At 43.4% G+C, this 25,177-nt stretch overlaps 1 long non-coding RNA gene across 1 annotated transcript in view; it reads right to left on the reverse strand.

Annotated features, from left to right (window-relative positions):
- Window positions 1–25,177, reverse strand: part of LOC309691677 — a 36,279-nt gene that overhangs the window by 2,448 nt on the left and 8,654 nt on the right. Inside the window, exon 2 of the long non-coding RNA XR_014272080.1 lies at window positions 79–212. This is a non-coding gene — a long non-coding RNA (uncharacterized lncRNA). The remainder of the gene's footprint in view (window positions 1–78; window positions 213–25,177) is intronic.

Genomic DNA, 25,177 nt, shown 5'->3' on the forward strand with positions numbered 1-25,177 from the left:
TCCATATTGAAAGGAGCCAGCTGAGGTGGTTAGGAGTGATTAGGATGCCTCCAAACTGTGGTGTTCATTATGTTTTACCAGGAGAGAGCCCTGGGGCAGACACAGGACACGCTGGAGGGATGTTTCTTGGTTTGCTTGGAAACACTTTGGTATTCCCCCAGATGAGTTGGAGGAGGTGGTTGGGCATCCTACTGCTGCTCCCACCAACTGAACTTGAATAAGAAACAGGACATTTTCCATGACTGTTAAAATAAAGATTCAATTATTTGTAATATAATTGCGGCAGAGGCGTGGTCCCTGGCTCAGCTGTAGGGGAGGGGTAGTGCAGTGAGCCCAACGGGTATGTCCCTGATATATAGCAAAGCCGGAGCCCAGAGAGTAGGAGTGTGTGCTGGAGATCAGCTGGAAAGCTGGTGGACCGGAGGCCGAATGATATAAACGGCACATGTGTGATATTCCAATAAACACTCCTCAAACATGAACAACATACCAGTGTGTCGGGTCAGGCTTTACAGTACTAAACTTGTATTTCCCCGAGTCAAAGAGAGAAATGCAGAAAATCTGACCTCCAGCTGATCAATGGATATAGTCACTCTTCTACACAAAGAAACAATTTGCATCTGTCCTGTTCAAGTATGGGACATGCAATTTGTTGTATCACCAGCCTCTAAGCTTCAGATCATGGACTGATATCCTAACATTTTGGTTTACAGTTCTCATCTAAACATTCCACGTGCGTGTTTGCCAAACAAACAAACAAACAAACCCTTTTCTCTCATCGATTACCCCACAAATGTAGGCCAAGCTGAAGATTGAAAGTATCTCCTCAACCTCCCTGGACAGGAGATTAAGCAGATACAAACTGTTGTTTAGTTTTGTTTGCATTCTGATGCAAATTTTACTTGAGCTTCTGTGCAAATGCAAATAATGCAATAAAGAAATAGGTCAGATATATTTGGGATCAGTTCATTATGTTCCTTTTGCAGATTGCCATATGGTACCAACTGTTTATTTACATTTGTAGCTGAACCCTTTGTAAAAGTTTTCTTTAGAGACCAGAATTGGTGTCAGTGGTGCAGTCATCCTCTCATTTCACAATCTGGGAAAATGACACACAGTGTTTGAAGACAAGAAGAAAAAAAGAGAAACTCGGGTTCAGGATGGAGATGCTCATAACCTCCCACAGCATCAAGTCACCTTAAATCCAGTGTTGTGACAGCAGCTGACATCCTTCTCTAAGAGACACTTTATCTGTGGGCTGCATGAGAGCAGCACTAGCTTCCATCATTGTCAGGACATGCACACACTCGTGCACACACTGTATACTGAAGGTCACCTGAAACAAAGTCTGGGGAGGACTTTTTTTTAAGAATACATCCTGTTGGAGGATCCTTGTGTGTCAAGATGTGAATAATAAATCTTGTTATGTTAAAGCGAGTGCGGTGTCAATAATGCAGTGGGGACACAGAATCTTATCTCCAGAGCAAGTTGCAACGGAAGAAAAGTCCTCCAGTCTGAACAACCTCAAAGCACAGATGTATTCCTTCTACATTTATTGAACCTGCAAGCTTCGGTTTTGCTCTCTTTTTAAATTTCAGAAAAATCCACACACTTCAGTTTGCATGTGTGTGTATGTTTGCAAGCACACCAGTATGTAATCCATTGAGACTCCAGGTCTTTCAAGTTGAACACTGTGTAACCTGATTATAGACAAGGAGGTTAGGCCACAGTCATGACAGTAATATACTTACAGGGCTCTAAATGGAGCCTAACCAGCTCCCAGTGAAAAGAAGTGGAGTTGGTAAAAGCCATTAAAGCCTGTTTTCTACTGAGCCACTGAAGTCTAAGTTCACAAACACACTGCTGATGGAGCAATATGAGAACCATATGGCTTTCAAATTGATAACAATTGCCATATAAAGAGGTTGCAGCAACATGAGATCAGTGACAAAGTGTTATGTGACCAGCAACAGGGACACTGTAAAAAGCCCGGCTTTTGTTACTCTGACATGTACTTGAATGCTGAGTGAGACAATATGTAAGAAACCACTGACCTAACCCAAGATAATTTTTAATAGTAGACTAAGATAACCTGAGTAGATATGAAATGATCATTGAATTTATTAAAGGGAAAAGTTATCCAATCCTATCTGGCCCTGTGTGAACAATTATATGCCCAACCCTAAACTTAATAACTTGTTGTGTAACCTTGGTAGCAAGAAGTGGAGTCAAGTTTTTGCAATAGCTGGGAAGGAGTCTTTCACATCACTGTGGAATGTGATGTGGGCCGACTCTTCTTTGCAGAATAATTTATTTCATACACACTGGAGGGTTTTTGAATGGCTTGATAATTAAGGTCATGTCAAATCATCTCAATCACATCTCTAAGTACTGACTTTGGCCAGGCCAGTCCAAAACCATGATTTTGTTTTTCAGAAGTGGACTTAAAGGTGTGATCATTGTCCTGCTGCATAACCCAAGTGGGCTTGAACTTCAGTGCACAAACTAGCTGGATATTTTCATTCAGGATTTTCTGGTAGAGAGCAGAATTCATGGTTCCTTATTTATGGCAAGTCATTCAGTTCCTGAAGCAGTAAAGCAGCGCCAGACCATTACACTACCACCACCATGTTTTACTGTTGGTATGCTGTTCATTATATGAAACGCTGTGTTAGTTTTATGTCAGATGTAGTTCAACTTAAACATTCCAAAAATAAAACTTTTCCCCAGTCCATAGAATATTTTCCCACAAGTCTTGGAGATCATCAGGGTGTGCTTCTGGTAAATGTGAGGGGAGCCTTTGTGTTCTTTTTGGTCAAAGGTGGGTTTTGCCTTGGAATAGTAGGTACTGGTTTGTGTGTGTGTGTGTGTGTGGGGGGGGGGGGGGGGGGGGTCCAGTAAACTTCAGTGTTGAGGCTTTCATCCTCCTCAGTGAGCACAGCACAGTCCAGGAACTGTAGCCTGTTTTATTTGGAATCCTCCTTGAAGTTTACCAGAAACCCACACATACAGAGACCAGTACCTACTCCTTTACTCCCACCGCCCTCTGGAACACAAACTTGGGCTCATCAGGACTCTACAACACCAGACAGAAAATGTTCCCTTTAAGGAAAAATTGAAAAAATGAACACACAAGTAAAGAAAGCTCTTTAACATGTGCTTTTCCCAACTGGGCCTTCATCAAATCACTAAAGGTGCACTGGAAAGAAGGTCAGACACCACCCAGGGAGAAACAGAATGACAAAGGGAACAACATTCCCATCCCTTATGTAGCAGGTTTATCAAAGAAACTCAGGTGAATGATATCCCACTTCACTTCAGACTGAACCACACCCTTAAACAAAAACTAGTTCATCCCAGGAACAAAATTTCCAAACACAAGCTAAGCAGCATAGCATATGCTACGCAGTGCAGTGAGGAGTGCTTATACCTTTACACTGGAGAAACCAAACTCCACTCCATAAACACTCTTTTCTGTTGTCTTCTATGGGACAACGTCAACTTCCAACTTCAACAAACAAGCTGTACATCTGCACCTAAAGGACACAGTTCATTGATTTAAGGATGCCAATATTCACATTTTGGACCAAAAACACAGATGGTTTAAAGAAAGGGAAGTCCACTGTCCACTGTGAAGGACCCTCAATGAACAGAGGTGGTGGCTTAACTATACAAACTATTAGCCACCAACAGTGCAGTCTCGAGGTCCCTTCCTGAGTGCTTCAACCTCCCCTCTCAAACCTTTCCCTTAGGTGAGCTCAACCACCACCAGCCACCTTGAATCCCTGGTGATGGTAATGACCAGTGCCTTTTATCACACCTTGTCCAAACCCCCGCTAGGGTTTAAATATCTGGGCCTCTCTACCATTTGTCTTTAGAACTGAACAAGCCTCTTGGGTGTACGCTGAAAATTCTTTGCAAACCTAAAGTAGTTTTTTTTTCCAAGCTCTAGAGACTACCACAACCTGGATGACTGAGAACCTACACAGTCACTCTGATACACTCATTTCTGATCCTGTTCATCCTGATCATTCCTACTGTTTACTGTCTGTAGTGAAGCAAGTCAATCCTAAATAAGAAAAATGATTCCTTGGTCATGGTTGTAAATTCTGATCAACTAGTTCATTTGACATTTGAATGCTGTAATACATGTATGAAGAAAATCTGTATGCTAAAAATTGATAACCAGTAAAAATCATTTTACATCTCTTTTGGACTTTGCGTCTTACAAACTCACTGATTGACTTAAACTGCAAAGGCAAAGTTTAAGAGCAAGTATCAAGGTGCTGTGCAAGGACACATGAAAATGCTGTATCATAAACTCCAGTAAAATGATCGTTCAGAAATGTCAAAAACTAGGAACCAAAATGAAAGAGTTGTAGAAAAAAAAAAAGAGTAAACAGGTACTCCAGTAAGTATAGATAGGTTTTAAAAAGCTTTTTCCCACCTCTGTGGCACTGACCTAGTTTCAGCTGTTGAAAATCAAACAGTCACCATCCACCTTTCTCTTGAGCCTCGGCTGTGAAACTATTAACAGCGTTCGCTTGCCTGACCACAGCAGTCTTGGTGAAGAACATGAGGTGAAAAGATCAGAAATATAAATAGGAGATAAAACACGAAGGCTCTGAACAGTAACAAAAAGAATCCTCAGCACAACTATAAACTAAAGTGTCTCCAATGTTGAAAAGCAACAAAAGGCTACCACACACAAACCAATGCTACTGCAGCAGCGTGGATGGCTTTTAGCTTGGAGCTGCAAACCAGTGGCAGATCTAGAAAATTATACATGGGGGGCAAAAGAAGGGCAAGATGTCTAGGCAGGGTTGCACACACACCTCTTCAGTGAAGTATGTGTAAATAGAGTCAACAAAATATCCACAAAAACACAAAACTGGTTATTGTATCGCTGTCTCTTCTACAAAAATATGGGAATTTTTAGGTATAAATCAGACAAAAAAGTCCCCATAAATAAATACAGAAATAAATAAATACAGAACAAAAATACAGAAAAAGAGCTTAAAATACTGCACAGGACTGATTTCAGCCATCACGTTTAGGCCCATTGTTCCTTCACTGGGCTGGTTTCAGTCATTATGCAAATGTACTGTTTATAAGATTGGGGCAACCTACAGTCAGCTGAGACTGAAGAAGTCACTTGGATGAGTGATGAAACATTTCTCCCACAGAATGCTACATCCAGATGAACAGAATCAACTTTTGGAGGTTTAGGCTTAAGGTAACAGTTGATGTGCTGGGCAGCATAACGTCTCACAAAGACATCCAAATCTACTGCTTTGGTACGCTGCTTTTCTATGCTAAGGATAGTTGGATTGCTCAGACGATCATCTCGCCATGGTTAAGCGGAGGTGATTTATTACAAGCTTTAAAGTATAAAAACAGCAAGCAATTCGTTTTTACAAGTATTTTAACCCTTTAAGACCTACCATAGAACCAAGTCCGCCAGAGCTTATATTATATTTTTACATGCTCTAGTGCCATTTTTGGGAGCATTTCAAGTTGCTATACATCAATACAACTGTTATAGCCCAGATTTTAATAATATGTCTGCATTAAGTGCATAGTAATTACATAAATTGCAAAAAAGTGCAATAGACTACAAAAAAATTTAAAATCGTTTTTTTTTTTTAACATATATTTCTAGTTAGAGAAAGTTAAGAGGCTTATCCCTCAAAACTGTAAATACAAAAAAGTTGCACAAACTAGTTTCCCACCACAGGAAATTTATTTTGAGTGTCTTCATAGTTTTATTTTTGAAATACACCAATTTTTATATACTGCAGGAAAAACGAAAATGAATATTATACTGCAAATTTGCAAAAAAACAGCATATGCATCAAAATAAACTATTTCCAGCAGTGCAATATGAGTCCCCAGCATCCCAGAAACGACACAGAAAGTCATAAAGTCAAACATAACTTTTAAAAACACTAGTATAAGCTCATAAGGCCCTGAAAGTAAAAAACTACATTTCCGCAAAATGACGTCACTTCCGGTTTCGGGCAGGTCATGGGGACATGCGATAGTTCGCGCTGATGGACGTAGGAAGTGTTATGAACAGCTGATTGGATCGGCAAAGCGTGTTTCTGGAATATCATGTTTTTGTTGCTGCAAGTGCTTTTTATGCAGTTTTTGCAAAGCTATATGTGGAAGGAAACCGTGACCGAGGACAAGCTGATGGCATCAGATGTAAGTACAACTCCTCCGGTTTCATATGCAAAAAAATTATTACGCTAGCTTACGTGGTTGCAGTGCTACCGGGATTTAAAAATAGTTACGCAAAACGGAGCGTGCCCGCTCAGACCGGCTGTTATGGCCCTGTCCATAATCTGTTTTGGTGGCTGTTGTTGTCTGTGCCTTTAAGTCTTTGCAGGTCCCGGAGTGGATGAGCTGACGGCTGCTGATTGGTCCCCTGGCCATGTGATCTTCATTCAAATCCCTCACCAGCAGTTGTCCCAGGGCAGCCACTGACAGCAGCAGCAGACCTGACCCTGGCCTCCAAAACCTGAGACTTTTGTGCCTGTGACTTTGTGCGACTTTTTTGGAGTTTTGTATATAGTGTGTACATTAGTTTTCATTGTAAATAGCCTTGTAAATAGCACTGCAACAGAAGGGGTGAGCTGCCTTATTGTTTTTCCTTGCACTGTTTTCTCCTGTTTATTTCAGTTAGGGAGTTAGGTGTAGCGCTTGTCTTTTGTTTGATATTTGATTTCACATAGGGTTGTAGATAACACCTCCTCCTGACTTAGCTTGTTTTGTTTGTTATTTTGGCCTTTGTTCACCCCGGAGCTTCATTTTTGCAGTGCAGAAAAATAAATCACGATTCACTAAGAAATTGGTTTCCCTTTGTGTATGGTTTTGGGGACCAGGGCGGGGCAATTCTTTCAAACTTGTGTTGCGTTCCTGTACCCCTAGACTGGGGCGTAACACCGGCTTTAAAGGGTTAAGGACATAAAAGATAGGGGGTAGCTAAGGGGGCAAGGCTTTACAGTAGGAGGGCAGTTGTCCACCTGCCCCTCTGTAGATACACCCCTGGTGCAAACTAGAAAACAGTGACATCTTCTTACAGGAAAAGAAGCTTTCCACTATACAGTTTTATGTAAATGAATTAGAATTTACAGCCAGCTAGAATATTGTAATCTTGTAGGGTTAATTGAACTGAATACAAGACAAACTTGCTGTCTTAAAAACTCCAGAAAGTGCAAGTAAACACAAAAGGCACTCAGTCTAATGAAATCAAATGTAATTTGTCATTCTAACTTTGCTGGCCTGTAAAGCCATATGTCACTGACAAGACAGCAACCTTATCTCAAATAAGGTCCCCTGTTTTAAAGATACTGAGAGGTGATATTATAGAAGAGGATGTGTGTCCAAATGGATACGTATTGTTTTCCAATAGAACTCCGGAGCAACAGAAATGATTGATCACGCCCATTCGGAATAGGAGAAAAGGATTTAGAATCAAAGATAAACAACAGACCGGGATTAGATTAATAGGACTGAAAATCGAAACCCATAGTGATGTGTTTTGGTGTGTTGAGGAGCAGATGTATATTAATTTGGATTTATCAATACACTGCAGATAAATAGAAAATAGGTTGGAAATAAACAGGAAAAAGAGGATATGGCATTGCTAAATCTAAGAAGTACATAGTTACCAGTATGGCAAAACAGTGTCATGGATTATTGTTTGCTTCTTCAGGATTAATTTAAAAAGAGATTGAGGGACAAAATACTTCAACGTGCAGCCTTAAAATCAAATGAACAACTTTTTGAAAATAGCCCTCGCTCAACTGGTGAGGTCATTCAGTCTGCTACTTAACATACAGTATGTGAACTCTGTTGTCAGCCAGACTGAAGCCTGTTTGGCAGCAGTGAATATGAGGATACAGTGCTGTCACTGTTTCTGAGCTCCCTGAATTCTGCCATTCTTGCTTTTCACATACAAAATATATTGAATGTTTTCTACGCTGCATCTTCTAGTTTTCATTCTCAGCTCCACACTCACCTGAGTTTCTGTGTGAGTTCTATTGCAAAACATGGCTGCTATCAACAGCAAAATGAAAAACCTACTTCAAATATTCAAATAATAATGTCTGTTATGAAGTTTTGGTGAAGATTAAGTATTCTAGTACTGATTTTAAGCACGACACACTGGCGTGTTAAAGTGAGCGTAAAACTTCCTGCTAAACTGTTGACAGTGTTTTCCATCTTTATGCATCAATCTGCTGTGCTCTGAGGTTACAATTAAAAAGATTAACTACTTAAAGCAATCCGCATGCTCTATCGGTTTTTAATTAGCCTACATCTTGCTAATTGTCTGATACGCATCACTGCATAGGTCCCTGATGAAACATGCTGTATTACGTGATACATATGGAATCAAGACAGAATGATTTACATTCATCAAAATAGCATTTACCATTAGAGTGCAAAAATGCATAACTAATTTAACATATTAGCATTCGCACGTGTTAATTATGAACAAACACTTGGTCATTTTCATGAATTACCATATATTTTATATGGATGAACTCAAATGATGGTCTGTGTAGCATCAGATGTCATCTGTGGGCCAGATCGGACTGAGCAATGCTAAACACTTATTGGCTAGTGACTCACATGAGTCACTCACATGAAAGGAATACCCTGCTTTATCTTCCTTCTCCACTCTAATCAGCCCTGTCACTGTTGGTTTAAACCGGTGCTTAAGAGTATGCTGGACTCGCTGCAGTCTTCTCCTGAATGATAGGTTTAGCCAGTCAGAAACAAACCCTCCATATTATTGTTGCTGGAGGAGTCAAAGAAGAAAGAGGAAGTAAGGAAATCACTGAGCTGTTTTATTTTCCACTTTTCTCCAAAGTTTTCTCCCTAAAGTCTCACTTTTTCAATGTATTCCAATATCTCCTTCTTTTTACTCTGAGCTCATGTACGGATATGTGATAGAAATGGCCAGCATGACAGGTTATACAAATGAAAAGGTGCATGAAAAGCCAAGATGACGCCAAAGTGTGGCGTATCTGAGGATTTCTGTAACCGCAAACCTGTCTGAAACCCTACAACATGCTTCTCCCTGAAAATGTACACTGTCACAGATTCCCTGTGTGGCAGGCAGTGGTTGGAGCCAAACACAAGACTCTGAGGCAATGAATTAACTAAAGGAGGCATCTTTTATTCGCTGTAACAAAATACTCAAACACACAATAAAAAAATAAACCTAACACTGGAAAGTGGAAACTAGGAATTAGGAGCAGACAAGGAATTACAAGGGAAAACGAGGAGCACAGGGAAACGCATAGCAACGTGGATGACGTGACAACGAGCAGAGGGGGGACTGAGGACTTCAATACACAGAGGATAACAAGAGAATGGGAAACAGGAAAATACACAGCTGGAACTAATCAAACATAACATGATGGGAGGAAATGAACCTGGACCCAGGATGAGAGACTGTCAAAATAAAACAGGAAACACACTGAGACGCAGACACACGAGCTTGACACGGGAACTCAGTACACGAACACCGCAGATAAACGAACATGAAGACAAGGGTGAATAAAAGAGCAACATGGAACATGGGGGAGGCACAGTAACAGAAACCTAAAGACTAGAAATTGCAAATATAACACAAGCAGAAAACAACTCAACTTTAAATATTACTTAAACCAGAATTAAACTGTCCAAATGCAAAAACAATGGGCCACGGACCCAGGACCATGACAGACACAGCTCTGTTCAGTACCTCCTGTGCATTTCCAACTTTTTTTGTGAGGGAAGGCAAGGGCAAAGGCAAGCATAAACCAAGCTTTAGATTCATTACCAAAGTTCTACCTTTGATAGATTTTTAGGGGTTGTTTTGTAAAACTTTGAGAATTATCAGAGGCGGGATTGTATCTTATCCAGGTAACCTTTAAGGTTAACCCTGGTTTTCTTGTACCAGGGAAGATGGTTCAGTTCTTACCAGGGTACACTGCCATCGTAACCATTGTGAAATCATCAGTTATGAAATCACTGCTCAGTGACCAATCAGAGCTCCTGAAAATAGCATCGCCATCCCTGGACTGCTTGGAATGCATTTTGTTGATTCCACTACCACTTTAACCACTTGAATCTACTCTTCCAAACCATCAGTTCAATGTCGAGCTTGGTATCATATGCACATCGGTCACTACATTATGCCAGCTCTCAATATTCATCAAATGACTCCAACGGCAGACACCTTCGCCATCTCCACGCCATCTACCCTTTACTTCAGGATCTCCTGCTCTATTTTTACACTCCATTACAATGCTTTTGACAACCTGGCACACTCGAGGTCCAAGTCTATGTTTCTTCTTCGGATTTCTGCACTGCTCAGAGTTTAACTCTTCCACAATCACATTCAGAATAAATCTTCATCTCTGCAACAGGAACCTTCACTCAGTCTCCAAAGAATACCTTACCTTCTTTTTAAAATGAAGTAAAACCAACCAATCAGGCAGCCCCACTTTTGTTATTTTATTTAAAACTAACCTCATCCCTAAGCTCCTATGAATTATTAGCCCATTACCTCAAACTTAGAAAATCCCAGCACCCCTCATCTTCAGACCCTCTGCTTATCACAAAGTCCGGCTATGTTGCTACCTGGGGCCTGTTCTTCGTACCTCGCTAAGTAAGTTAGCTGGATTAGATTGTTGACGATTTTGCGTGATCCTGGATCGTTCGGTTCCCCGAAGCTCATCCGGGACTTGCTGTCATAGCAACAGAGCCGTAAGCGTAAACCTGCTCGGGAGCAGGTTTACTTTATGTAAACAGGATTAGATCGCGGCCACGCAGGTATGTCCGCTTCATTTATACGAAAGCAACAGCGATATTCCACCACTGTTTCACCATAAATAAATAACATCAATGTAACTAAAGATAATGCAGCACTTGATCCTTTTATTGATGTCACACAGATACATACAGGTCATTTCCTAAAAAAGGGAAATGTACTATTAACATTCTATTACATGTATGTGATTATTACAGATGTAATTCATATTTCAGAGTAGTAATTGTAAATTACTTCGTGTAATCAAGATGAGAGACCACGGCTATAAAAGCGAAGGTGGATTTGGGAAGCCTGTCGCAGCCATGTCCTGTCCGTATACGCGACCAACCCATTGCGGAAGGTGCAAGATTGATAAGGAGAGTCCTCAGAATTCAGCGTATATTGCGGGATAGACAGGATCCTTTAGCTCAGCGCGACAGTGTGCTCATTGAGAGATATCGATATTCCCGTGAGGGTATTATTTACTTAACCAACTTGTTGACGAGGGGGTGCAGGACCACCACCTGTCTTTTTTTCCTCTGCCCTTTTCTTGGTTGCTGTTATGAACAAACTAACAGAGTATTACAGGCCAGTATTACCTTGCCAAGAGACGAAAAGCAATATAAGAGATAAATATTACCATTCTGTAGAATACTCCTGTATTCCACTTTTACTTGTTCCCATGTTCTTGTGGGTCCTGTTGTGGCTCTAATGTGAAAGGGGATATAATATAACATATTATAATATAATATAATGCCATATGATATTGGACAATATAGTGTCATATGATAGATCTACCCTACTGCCTACTGGTGTTGGCCAGAGGGGCCGATGGCGCGATATGGCAGCCTGGCTACAACCGTAGCTGCCTCCACCAGTGTGTGAATGTGGGAGTGAATGAATAGTGGTATCATACAGCGCTTTGGGTGCCTTGGAAAGCGCTATATAAACCCAATCCATTATTATTATTATTATTAAATTACCTACGAGTTTGATTTGTCAGCAACTTTCTGCCAGCCCCTCTCTCCTTGCTTTTGCAGCCTTTGCAGTGTTCTCTTGCGTTTTAATTAAACTCTGAAACTCCTGAAATCCCTCACTCAAGAGTTCTTGCTCTGCTGCCGGAAAATACCGTGCACGCCCCTTCGACATTTTCGCCGACCAATCAGCGGGTTGCCGATCAATGTTTCTACTATCGATGCGTAGCCCCTTTTACGACACCCAGTGAACTCACATTACTGCGTCCAGCTGGTGTGTTCGGGGAACCGGATTAGCGAGCTCACGGTTAGCGCGATGGTTTGGTCTTGGATGTGTCATTTGATCTTGGATGTAGTAAGCGACGTACGAAGAACAGGCCCCAGGTCCTCACACATACTTCACATTCGCTGATTCTCAAGGTCATGGGCCACTGGTCATTGCAAGCCTACCAATTATATATAACAGTCTTCAAAAACCTTTATAACACTCACTCATTACTGCTTCTATAGGATGCCTTCCTTTGGGATCTCCATGGTCCAGCAGACAATGCCGGTGCCAGCTAAGGCTTTCCCTTAATCCACAACCTCAGTTCATGCTTTTTCCACCTGCCAATGTGGTCCCAGTGAGTGAAAATCTTTTAAAACTTGATTTTGGGGTAAAGTCAGCAAATTTTGAAAAATTTTTAAAGAAAGATTTTCATACAATTCTGAACATAAAAGCAATGACCACTACATACAGAGAAGTTGCTTTTAAAGAGAGTGTAACATTTTCGTTTGGAGAATTATCCCACTTTTATTTGGTAGATATTTAAGTATGCATACAGCACTACATAAAGAAGATGTGCTCTACAGAGTCATGTGAACAGAGCTCTGTCTATGACAAACTCCCTCCAGTGTCTCAGCATCACTTCTGTTAGCAGTGTAGGAAGGCACTGCGTCGCACCATTAACTGGAATGTCAAATATCATATGTGAAGTGGAGTCTCTTCTCAGCAATATATGCAGTTGTCGCCACCGGAGCATGGGATTAGCATTTCAGACACACAACTCCTCTACAGACATGCACGTGCATGCCAATGTCCACCAGAGTCAGTGGTTGCTGACCTTGCCTGAACACTGACAGGCAGGTTCTGTGGTGCGGCGCATTATTCACAGGGGTGAAACTGTCATAATTCACCCTTTCAGCTGGAGGGCAGGAATCTTTGGTGCATATTTACAAGCTGGAATACAGCATCTCGTGCTTTGCCAAGACCTCCTGTAAACATTTGTGTCCCCTTTGTGTTGTTTTGCTACTTATTCCGCCTCCTTTACACAAAGGGGATAGAATGAGCAGCATTTGCCTTTGCAGCTTTGTTCTTTGTGGGTGTGAAATGTGTGATAAATCCTCCCCAGTCCAGCAATCCATCCCCATGACAATGATAATCAAAGATGCACTGAAGCAAAGGACACCATACCTTCTCTACACACCCTCCATCTCTAGAACTTGGCTGTGATTTGGAAATTGTCGGCCTTTTTGTGTCTGCTCAGCTCTTTTTTTTTTTGTGAGCGTGTCTCCGTGCTCTCACACCAGCCCTGGCATCAAATTTAACCAGGAGAAAGGGTGACTCATAGGGATGCCTCTCTCCTACGGGAGGCCTTTGCAGCGATTACGCCACTGCACACCACACCATTGCCACTAATTTACTCACTGAGGGGTGTCCTGTAAATCACAGTGGCCCCGTTGTTGCTGCTGTGGGGAGTGAGGCCACTGGTGGCAGCTCAAGGACCAGCTGACGGACTCGGCTGCTTGCTGTCTCCACACTCAGCAAAACACTGCGACTGTCTTTATGGCTGGACTCTATACGTGGATAGATTGCCTGTCACAGACGATCTCACTTTGGCATATATGCTGGTGCTGCCAAAGCTCAGACTAACTGCCTGCTAAGCTCTAATGCAGCAGGGAGTGGCCTCAGGGTGACACATAAGAAATACAGTCCTTTTCAAACAAAGCCTTGGTGAAGACAATGGCTGTGGAGTATTTGAAGTGTGTGTCTACTGATGCGATCGATACTGTGTTATAAATCAGAAGTATTATTATATTATCTTAACACCTAAAAGTTCAATTTACTCAAGTTTAAAAGGACAAATTTTTCTGCCATCACAAGCAAATCTGAGGAAATTAGATCCGTCTGTACCTGGATTCAAGGTATCATCTTTCTGCTAATCAATATACTGTGTTTACATATAATAAGACACCTGAGCATGGACACCTACATAAAAAAAAAAGCCATGGCAAGCCATACTAGGGTTAGTAATTCCATTTCAAAACAAAATTCAGTCAGGACCAAATATTGATCAAAAGATCAATACTTCCATCTGCGGACATTCACTGGCATGGCTCTGTTCTGGCACATCTCTATCCTTTCACAACAATGTGTGGAATCATATGGAGGAGAGACCAGAGCTCCACGTCCTTTGTGTGCTTACATGGACAGCTACGAAAGATGGGAAGATCAGCAGCAAGACCTGAGCAAGAAAAGAAAGAAACTGATAAAGTCCGAAAAGGCACAGGAAGGAGATACTGGGGTGGATGTGGGTTACAAAGATGTCTGTGAAGGTTCTCAGTCATCCAGGTCATCGTAGTCAAAGGAGCTTGCAAAGAAAAGCGTCTGGACTTCTTTTTTTCTTTTTTTCTTTTTTTTTTGCCTGTCCCGTTTGGCTCTTTTGCCATCAGAATTGTTGTCTAAAGGCAAAGAAAGATGCCCAACGGATTTACTTTACCAAACTGACCATCCCAGCCTTGCCGTAGTGGTCCATTTGATTCACCTTTTATTGTTTATTTTATTTTCACTTACTGAATACGGGACAGACTTGACTGGGGGAAAGAAGGGGAGAAAGAAAGAGGGAAAGAGAAACAGCTGAGAAGAGGGACGGGGGAGAAGGGCAAAAGACAAAAACCAACAGAACGGGCAGAGGAAAAAAAATGCATATATCAATCACCTGGATCACCTGCTGAGAAAGAAAAAAGAAAGCAAGCAGAAGAGAACAAGAGTAATAGAATAAACAACATCACAATGATATATGGGAATATGACAGTAAATACTAAATGTTAAACATTATTGTGCAGCACATAAGATCAACAGAACACAGTGTGCTTTGAGGTAGGAGCCAAAAAGGGTGTAGTTTGTGGGTGTGATCACCCGTGTGTACACCTGTGAGCATGGACGCGCTTGTTTTTTGTTTTTTTAAAAGGTTCCTTCATGTAATAATCTGCTAGAGGGTGTGGGGGGGCCACAGCCCCGTCCTCCAGGGCGTGAAGCAGGTGTGGAGGAGATCAAAACTCCAGACATCCAGAGGCCCCCAGAACACAAGAGACCAAGGAAGACCAACAGAGGGGCAGCCGCGCCACTGTCCCAGAAAGAGCTGAGGAGAGTCCCAGATGAGGGCTCACTCAGCAGCCGCGGAGCAGAAGCCAGGGGGAGTTGCAGTGACGCGCTCCGCCGGCAGCCAGCTGCGCCTGAGTGACCGAGCCCCAGGCCGAGAGGCCGGGGGCACCCCACCTCCGAAGTGGCCCGAGCGAGCCCCAGGCTCCAGGCCCCGATAAGCGGCCGCCAAGGAGTGAGCCGGTGTGTACCTGGACGCCCATCCCCGGACACAAAGAACCACCAACGCACCGATGTCTGAGGGGGTCCGCCACTGGCAGCGTCTGGACTTCTTCAAGTTGCTTGAAGACGTTTCACCTCTCATCCGAGAAGCTTCTTCAGTTCTAAGGTCAAATGGTGGAGAGTCCCAGATATAAACCTAGTGGGAGTTTCCCCCCACAGAGGGACAAAAGGACCCCCTGATGATCCTCTAATCCACTGAGCCAAGGTGGGAAACTGGGCGTGGGTCCCAATCAGCCAGAGTTTCGGGTGTGTTCATTGTGAAACCTGGCCCCACCTTATCATGCGAATTCCTGAGGTCAAATGGCCCAGGATGTGAGTGGGCATTAAGGCGTCTGGGAAGGGATCTCAAAACTGGATTATAGATGGCAGAGAGTTGGTGTCGTAAACCCCCGCCTCTGTTCAAAGATGGTCGCTCACAGTGGACATAGATGGCTTCTTTCACTCCTCTTTCAAACCATCTGTCCTCTCTGTCCAAAATGTGAACATTGGCATCCTCGAAAGAGTGTCCTTTATCCTTAAGATGCAGATGGACTGCTGAGTCTTGTCCTGTGGACAAGACCCATCACCCTTTGGAACACAAACTTGGAGTAATCAGGACCCTACACCACCGGGCAGAACATGTTCCCTCTAAGCCTGAAGGGAAAAAAAAGGAACACACACATGTAAAGGAAGCACTCAAAACGTGCGGCTATCCTAAATGGGTGTTCTTAAAGTCAGCAAAGAGGCACAGAAAAGAAGATCAGACACCAGCGAGGGAGGACAGACGCAACAACATTGTCATCCCCTATGTAGCCGGCGTATCAGAGAAACTCAGGAGAGTTTTCTCCAAGCATGACATCCCAGTGTATTTCAGACCCAGCAACACGCTCAGACAGAAACTGGTTCACCCGAAAGACAAAACGCCAAAACACAAACTTAACAATGTGGTGTATGCTGTACAGTGCAGCGAGGAATGCTCAGACCTCTACATTGGAGAGACCAAACAGCCACTTCACAAGCGCATGGCACAACACAGAAGAGCCACCTCCACAGGACAAGACTCAGCAGTCCATCTGCATCTTAAGGATAAAGGACACTCTTTCGAGGATGCCAATGTTCACATTTTGGACAGAGAGGACAGATGGTTTGAAAGAGGAGTGAAAGAAGCCATCTATGTCCACTGTGAGCAACCATCTTTGAACAGAGGCGGGGGTTTACGACACCAACTCTCTGCCATCTATAATCCAGTTTTGAGATCTCTTCCCAGACGCCTTAACGCCCACTCACATCCTGGGCCATCTGATCTCAGGAATTCGCATGATAAGGTGGGGCCAGGTTTCACAATGAACACACCCGAAACTCTGGCTGATTGGGACCCACACCCAGTTTCACACCTTGGCTCAGTGGATTAGAGGATCATCAGGGGTCCTTTTGTCCCTCTGTGGGGGGAAACTCCCACTAGGTTTATATCTGGGACTCTCCACCATTTGACCTTAGAACTGAAGAAGCTTCTCGGATGAGAGGTGAAACGTCTTCAAGCAACTTAAAGAAGTCCAGACGCTTTTCTTTGCAAGCTCCTTTGGTTACAAAGATGCTTGCAGATGCACAACAATTGTTTTTAGGCCCAAGCAACCTAAAGAGCATGCCCGATATGAGATAGCGAGCTAGTTGTATAATATTGCCACAAGTATTTGTTCATCTGCCTTTACACACATATGAACTTGAGTGATATATACAGCAATATCACCTTCAACTCTTCTGGTCAGGTCACAAAGTTTAGGAGTGTGTTTACAGGAATTTTGGGACCATTCTTCTAGCATATTTGTGAGGACAGACACTGTTGTTGGACGTGAAGGCCTGGTTCACAATGTCTGCTCTAATTCATCCCAAAGGTGTTCTGTCGGGTTGAGGTCAGGACTCTGTACATGCCAAGATGTCAAGTTCTTCAGCACCAAACTCACTCATCCAAGTCTTTATGGACCTTGCTTTGGTGGTGCACAGTCATGTTGCAACACCAAAGAACTATTCCCAAACTGTGCAAATCAAATTTGGAGCATGAAATTGTCCAATATGTCTTGTCTCCAAAATTGTATGCTGAAGCATTAAGAGTTCATTTCACTGGAACTAAGGGATCAGGCCCAACTCCTAAAAAAACAACCCCACACCATAATCCTCCTTTCAACAAACTTGGCACTTGGCACACTGGAGTCAGACAAGTACCGTTCTCCTGGAAACCATCATCATCATCATCAACTTTATTTATAAAGCACTTAAAAACAACCACAGCTGACACAAAGTGCTGTATATTGGAACTGTAAAATAAAATTACATGAGATATAAGTAAAAACCAAATAAAAGAAGAGTGAAATCATTAATTAAATAACTGCTTCAATTAAAAGAGAAACTAAGTCTCACTGAGGTTAAAAGCCAAGGAATAAAAGTGGGTTTTAAGACGTGATTTAAAAGTGGATAGTGAAGGGGCCTCTCTAACGTGCATGGGCAATTTATTCCATAATTTTGGAGCCACAATAGAGAAGGCCCTGTCCCCTCTGAGCTTCCTCCTGGATCTCGGTACCTCCAGGAGCAGCTGGTCAGCTGACCTGAGTAGGGATGGGTATCGAAAACCGGTTCTTGTTGAGAACCGGTTCCCACTGTTTCAATTCCTTGGAATTGTTTTCCATTTTTGCAAACGATTTCCTTATCGATTCCAGTCGCCCCGAATGACGTCACCACGTTGCGGAGCGTCATTTACCTGGCAGGAAACACGGCGCCTAAGCAGCTCAAACGCTAAAAAGTTTGGTTATACTTTACGAGAACGGATGACAACACGGCAACTTGCAATACTTGCAAAGTAGATATTTCATTTAAGGGAGGAAACACTACGAATATGCAAAAGCATTTGCTCACAAAACAACGCGATTACCTTAAATGAATGTCGTGTTTTTAATTCCGCTCCGGACTCGTGAATCTCAACCCAGCAGCAGTGGTAACGTTTGCACGTCCTCTCCCATTAATGCAGCAGGTAAATAATCAACAACAGTGCATATTATGTTAGCGCGATCTGCCTTATTACAAAACCTGCCATCACTGTGCATTTAGGTGACCATGATGAGAGAGACAGACAGAGTCTGGCTGGCGCTCGCTGGCAGTTGTCGCTGCAGTCTATCGGTAGCGTCTCCTTTCAGGCCAGGATAGACGAATGTCAGCGAGCAGTGACTAAGTTTGTGGTCAAAGCCTTGCACCCATTTGCCACAGCAGATGATTTTCAGTAAGTGAATGTGTTTAATTGTAGGCAGGGACATTACTGGATATTCTTGTGTAATTGCTACAGAATAATTTATGCTATACTTTGTTATTGCTACAGAAGAATATTTATTTTATTATTTTACATTTACAATTTTTTTCCCCGGGGACCCTGTGACACCCCATTGAAGAGCCGTAAGCTGGAACTCTTAAGATCTCACTGCTGGGTTTGTAAGGCCATGTTACTCCTAAATTTCTATCTTGTTCAAAGAGAAGATAAAACAAAGTTCTAAGCTAATCGACCTTAGTGTTCTCCTTTTTTAAAAAGAATCGATAAGAGAATCGAATCGTTAAACAGAATCGAAAATGGAATCGGAATCGTGAAAATCTTATCAATACCCATCCCTAGACCTGAGAGACCGACAGGGTATGTGGGGATGAAGAAGCTCAGAGAGGTAAGACTGTGAAGGCATTTAAAAACAAACATAAGAATTTTAAAATTAACTCTAAAAGACACAGGCAGCCAGTGCAGAGAGGCTAGTACGGGGGTTATATGCTCTCTTTTTCGAGTTCCTGTTAGGAGTTGTGCAGCCGCATTTTGAACCAGCTGCAGACGTGAGAGCAATGACTGACTGACCCCCACATAAAGTGAGTTACAGTAGTCCAGGAAAGAAAGAGTTCTTTCCTGGCCGAGTTCTTCTCGGTTCACCGCATGGACAGGACACGGGACTCGGGGAAGTCAAGGGGAGGCGGCGTGTGTTTAATGGTGAACAACAACTGGTGCAACAGTGCGAACGTTGTTCCTCTCACACGCTCCTGCACACCAAATCTGGAACTACTGTCCATCATGTGTCGTCCTTTTTATCTACCTCGGGAATTTACATCGGTCATTGTAAGTGCCGTTTATATTCCACCACAAGCGGACACGGTCACCGCCTTATGCGAGCTGCATGAGGCACTCACACAGCACCAGACACAACACCGGGACGCTGCGCTTATTGTGACGGGGGACTTTAATAGCGCCAACCTCAAACGCGCAGCGCCGAACTTTTATCAACACATCACCTGCCCCACCAGGGGTGAAAGGACACTGGACCACTGCTACACTACGGTCAAGGACGGCTACAAGGCACAATCCCGCCCCCCGTTTGGCAAATCTGATCACGCCGCCATCTTCCTCATGCCAAAATACAAACAAAGGCTGAAACAGGAAGTTCCGGTTCAGAGGAAGGTCGCGCGCTGGACGGATCAATCGGTGGCCGCGTTACAGGACGCACTCGATGACGCAGACTGGGGCATGTTCAGAAACAGCTCCGACGATGACGTCAACGTGTTTACGGAAGCGGTTGTGGGATTCATCGGGAAACTAGCGGATGATACCGTGGAGACAAAGACTATCACAACGTTTCCCAACCAGAAGCCGTGGGTGGATAAAACCATCCGCAACGCTCTGAGATCCCACACCGCTGCCTACAACACGGGACTCACAACGGGGGACATGGACCCGTACAAAGCCGCGTCATATAACGTGCGGAGGGCGGTGAAAGAGGCGAAGCAGCGCTACGGGAGGAAACTAGAGTCACAACTCCAACAGAGTGACTCTAGGAGCCTGTGGCGGGGACTAAGGACAATAACGGACTATAAAGCACCAACAACCGGTATGACGAACGCGGCCGTGACTCTGGCAGACGAGCTGAACACTTTCTATGCTCGCTTCGAGGCTGCAGCTAAGGACTCCAACAATGCTAGTGTTAGCGGCGCTAACGGCTGCAGACAGGAAGATACTGCCAGCACCGGAAACGTGCTCGTCATCTCCGAGCATGAAGTAAGGAGAGCCTTCAAGAGAGTGAACACCAGGAAAGCAGCAGGACCAGACGGCATCCCAGGTCGTATCCTAAAAGACTGCGCATACCAGCTAGCTCCTGTGTTCACTGAGATATTCAACATCTCTTTATCTCAGTCGGTCCCCACATGTTTCAAAGAGTCCATCATTGTTCCTGTCCCGAAGAAACCCCACCCTGCTTCTCTCAATGACTATCGCCCTGTAGCCCTCACCTCAGTAGTGATGAAGTGCTTTGAACGCCTGGTCAGAGACTTCATCATTTCTTCACTACCAGACACACTGGACCCACTACAGTTCGCTTACCATCCAAATCGTTCCACAGACGATGCCATCTCTCATCTCCTCCACACATCACTCACTCACTTGGACACTAGAAGGGGGAATTATGTTAAAATGCTCTTCATAGACTACAGCTCTGCATTTAACACCATAATTCCCTCCACACTCACCACCAAGCTGGAGCATCTGGGACTCAGCTCATCTATGTGTCAGTGGATCTCCAACTTCCTAACTGGCAGACCACAGGCAGTAAGGATGGGCGGACATGTCTCAGCCTCCACCACTCTCAGCACTGGAGCCCCCCAGGGGTGTGTTCTGAGCCCCCTGCTGTACTCTTTGTACACATATGACTGTGTGGCCACTACCAGCTCCACCACCATCATCAAGTTTGCTGACGACACCGTCGTGGTGGGCCTGATCTCTGATAACAACGAGACGGCCTACCTGAAGGAGATTAGGAATCTGGAGAACTGGTGCCAGAGGAACAACCTCCTTCTAAACGTCAGTAAGACAAAGGAGCTGATAGTGGACTTCAGCACTAAGCAGGAGAGGAACTACCAGACCCCCGTCATCAACGAGTGCCCAGTGGAGAGAGTGGACAGCTTCAAATACCTCGGAGTTCACATCACGCAGGACCTGTCATGGTCCTGTCACATCAACACCGTGGTGAAAAAGGCCCGACAGCGTCTCTACCACCTCAGACGCTTGAGAGACTTCCAACTGCCCTCCAAGGTGCTCAGGAACTTTTACTCGTGCACCATAGAGAGCATCCTGGCGGGAAACATCTTAACCTGGTTCGGGAACAGCACCATGCAGGACAGACGAGCTCTACAGAGGGTTGTGCGGTCAGCTGAGCGCACCATCCGCTCCGAGCTCCCTGACCTGCACTCAATCTACAGCAGGCGGTGCTGGACCAAGGCCAGGAAGATGGTGAAGGACCTCAGCCATCCCAACAACAGACTGTTCTCTCTGTTGAGGTCAGGAAAGCGATTCCGCTCCCTGAAGACCAACACAGAGAGACTGAGGAGGAGCTTCTTCCCGCAGGCGATACGGTCTCTCAATCACACCCCCACACAGTACTGACCCACACATATGGTTCTTACACACACACTGGACATTCTGGACTTTGGTTTTGCACAACACTGGTCACTATATTCTTCATTTCCGGTTAATACTTGTACAGCTGCTGTTATTGTGTATATATTTATTTAGATTTAGATTTCTTCATACATTCTTATATAGTTCTATATTGTGTATTGTGTATTTTGTTGTACAGTTATTTTATTTTCAACTTTAATTTATATATTTTATCTTATTCTTCCCAGTTAAATTTACCCTTCATTCTAATTTGTGTTGTACAGTTATTTCATTTTTAACCTTAATTTATATTCTATTCCTTCCTAGTTAAATTTACCCTTTTTAATTTTTCATATTTATTTCCTATCTTATTCATAGCCTTTTCCTTTTCTGTTTTCTTTAGGTCACGAGCAGTTGTCCAAGCATTTCACTACATATCGTACTGTGTATGACTGTGTACGTGACAAATAAAATTTGAATTTGAATTTGAATTTGAATTTGAAAGAAATGCATGGATCACTGTTTCAAGGTGCTGCCTCGAAAGAAAAGATTTTACTCTTGCCAGTCGCCTTAAATGATAAAAACTGAACTTCACCATTGCTCTGATTTGGTTGTCCAATTTAAAATCACTGTCCAACTTAAAACCAAGGTCAGTAACAACAGGTTTAAAATAGACTTCCAGGGATCCTAAATCAACACAGGAGGACTCACAGGGACCACTGGGTCCAAACACCAACACTTCTGTTTTCTTTTCATTAAAATGTAAAAAGTTTAGAGCCAACCAAGCTTTAATGTCATCTAGACATGTCAAAAGAGGTTTTATGGAGATGCCATCCTTGTGCTTTAGTGGCAAATAAATTTGGCAGTCATCGGCATAACAGTGAAATGAGATCCCATGCCTTCTAAGGATAGAACCCAGAGGCAATAGATACAGTAAAAAGAGCAGTGACCCTAAAATTGAGCCCTGTGGGACGTCGCATGACAGAGGAGCAGAAGACGATTCGTAACCGAGAAGGCTGACAGAGAAAGTTCTATTTGACAAATAAGACCTAAACCAATTAAGTGCAGTGCCACCAATACCCACTACATCATGTAATCGAGAAATTAGAATATTGTGGTTTACGGTGTCAAAGGCAGCAGTTAGGTCAAGCAAGACAAGAACAACATGGTTACCAGAATCACATGCCAGAAAGATGTCATTAAAAACCCTTAATAATGCAGATTCTGTTCTGTGAAGGGTTTTAAAACCTGATTGAAAAACCTCAAAGATGCCATTTTCATCTAGAAAATCTTTCAATTGACTAAAAACAATTTTCTCTAAAACCTTGGAGACTAAAGGCAGCTTGGAAATAGGCCTATAGTTCGCTAAAACTGTGTGATCAAGGCCAGGTTTCTTAAGCAGTGGCTGTACTACTTCATGTTTGCAGGAACCACACCAGAAGACAGACTGCTGTTAATAATGTCAAGGAGATACTGTCCTATACTAGGAGAAATGTCTTTAAAGGATTGTGGAGGGACAGGATCCCGTGGGAAACCTGTGGGCTTAATATGGCGAACCACATCCTCTAAAGTGGAGAGCGTCACAAGCTCAAACTGAGTGAAAACAGCAGCGCAAGGGACAGAGACAGAGGGGTCAGAGTCAGGAGCTGTGATAAGAGCCCTGGTGGTGACAACCTTTTCAATAAAAAATTTCAGAAAATCATTGCAAATCTCAAATTTCATACATCGGATTGTCAGACAGAAAACTGTGATTCGAGCACGTCTCAACTGCTCTAGAGTCCAGTGGCAGCATGTTTTACACCACTACATCCAACACCTTGCATTGTGCTTGGTGTTGTAAGGCTTGGATGCAGCTGCTTAGCCGCGGAAACCCATTCCATGAAGCTCTCTGTGCACTGCTCTTGAGCTAATCTGAAGGCCACATAAAGTTTGGAGGTCTGTTGCAATTGACTCTGTTCAATATGCATCTCAGAATCCACCCTGCTCTGTGATTTTTTGTGGTCTACCACTTCTGAGTCACTTCCACTTTGTTATAAAAGCACTAACAGTTGACTGTGGAATATTTAGTTGTGAGGAAATTTCATAACTGGACTTGTTGTACAGCTTGCATCCTGTCACGGTACCACCCTGGAATTCACTGATCTCCTGAGAGCGACTCATTCTTTCACAAACGTTTGTAGAAGCAGCCTGCATGCAACATCACAATTCAAAGATTTAGACAGGTGAGTAAATGCTTTTGGCAATATTGTGTATAAAAAGGATATGAGCTGATGTGGGTTGGATTTCATTTGCTCATTTGCAGCTGAGCTGACTCTGAGGCCTGGTTGAACTAATGCCACGCTCAGTTTCTGTCAAGTTCACAGGGAAGCAAAAGGATAAGTAAGGGGATTTTTATCCGTGAGTGTGTGCACAAGATTAATGCCTTATTTGAGATATTTTGGTCTAAATGAAGCGGTAGTCTTACAGAAACACAAAAATCTCTTTCTAGAAACAATACCTCAGGCACTGTAGATAGTCCACAGACCTCACTCTGAACTGTTTTCACTCTAGACGTAGTTGTACAAAAGAAACAGTCCCCCTGAAATCTTTACAGAGATGATCACACTCGTGCTACAGTATTGCACAGCCACTGTTCAAGCTCAGCAGACCTACTTATTGCTTTCCATCATCCAATTCTGGGTAATGTGCACTTATGTTGAAATGGTGTGTTGTATATTTATGTGGTCACCTTGCACTTTACTCTTGTTCCACCAGAGCGAGAGACCAGAGTTTGGTGACCCAATGCATGCCACACTAGAACAAATCATGGTCACCTTTAGCCGGTGGCTCGTCTTGTGAGAGTTTGCGGCTCAGCCAGGTTTATGGCCCTCGCCCAAGTCACACCACAGGAAATCCAGCTATTGAGCAGCAGGAGAAGTGTCATCGCTGAGGTTCCCTAACAAATTACACCCTTCACTTGTGGAGAAAGCTCAGCGAGCTCTTGGCGGGGAGCATGCTGTTGGCTGGGGTGAGGGGAAAACTGCTCTGAGAGTGCAAGAAACGCTCCTGAAAGCAAAGTGACACCTGTCTCATATTCAGTGGTGTCCCTCCTTTGAAAAAGAAGACAGATCACTCATTGTTGGTGGCCAAAATAGGAAAGACGTTCCGAACACACCGGAGGGACTAATATGGATAAACTGTGTCGTTCTGGGCAACACAGACAATGCTGCATTTTTATTCAGATTGTTCAGTTTTGTGCACTGGCCATATGTAAATATACAGTTTCAGGAAGGGCAGTGAATAGAGCTGCTGCTGCATCTTTCTTTTTCTTTTGCATATTTATGCCAAGA

Source organism: Aulonocara stuartgranti, assembly GCF_965226115.1.
Source record: "Aulonocara stuartgranti genome assembly, chromosome: 16".
NCBI lineage: Eukaryota > Metazoa > Chordata > Actinopteri > Cichliformes > Cichlidae > Aulonocara > Aulonocara stuartgranti.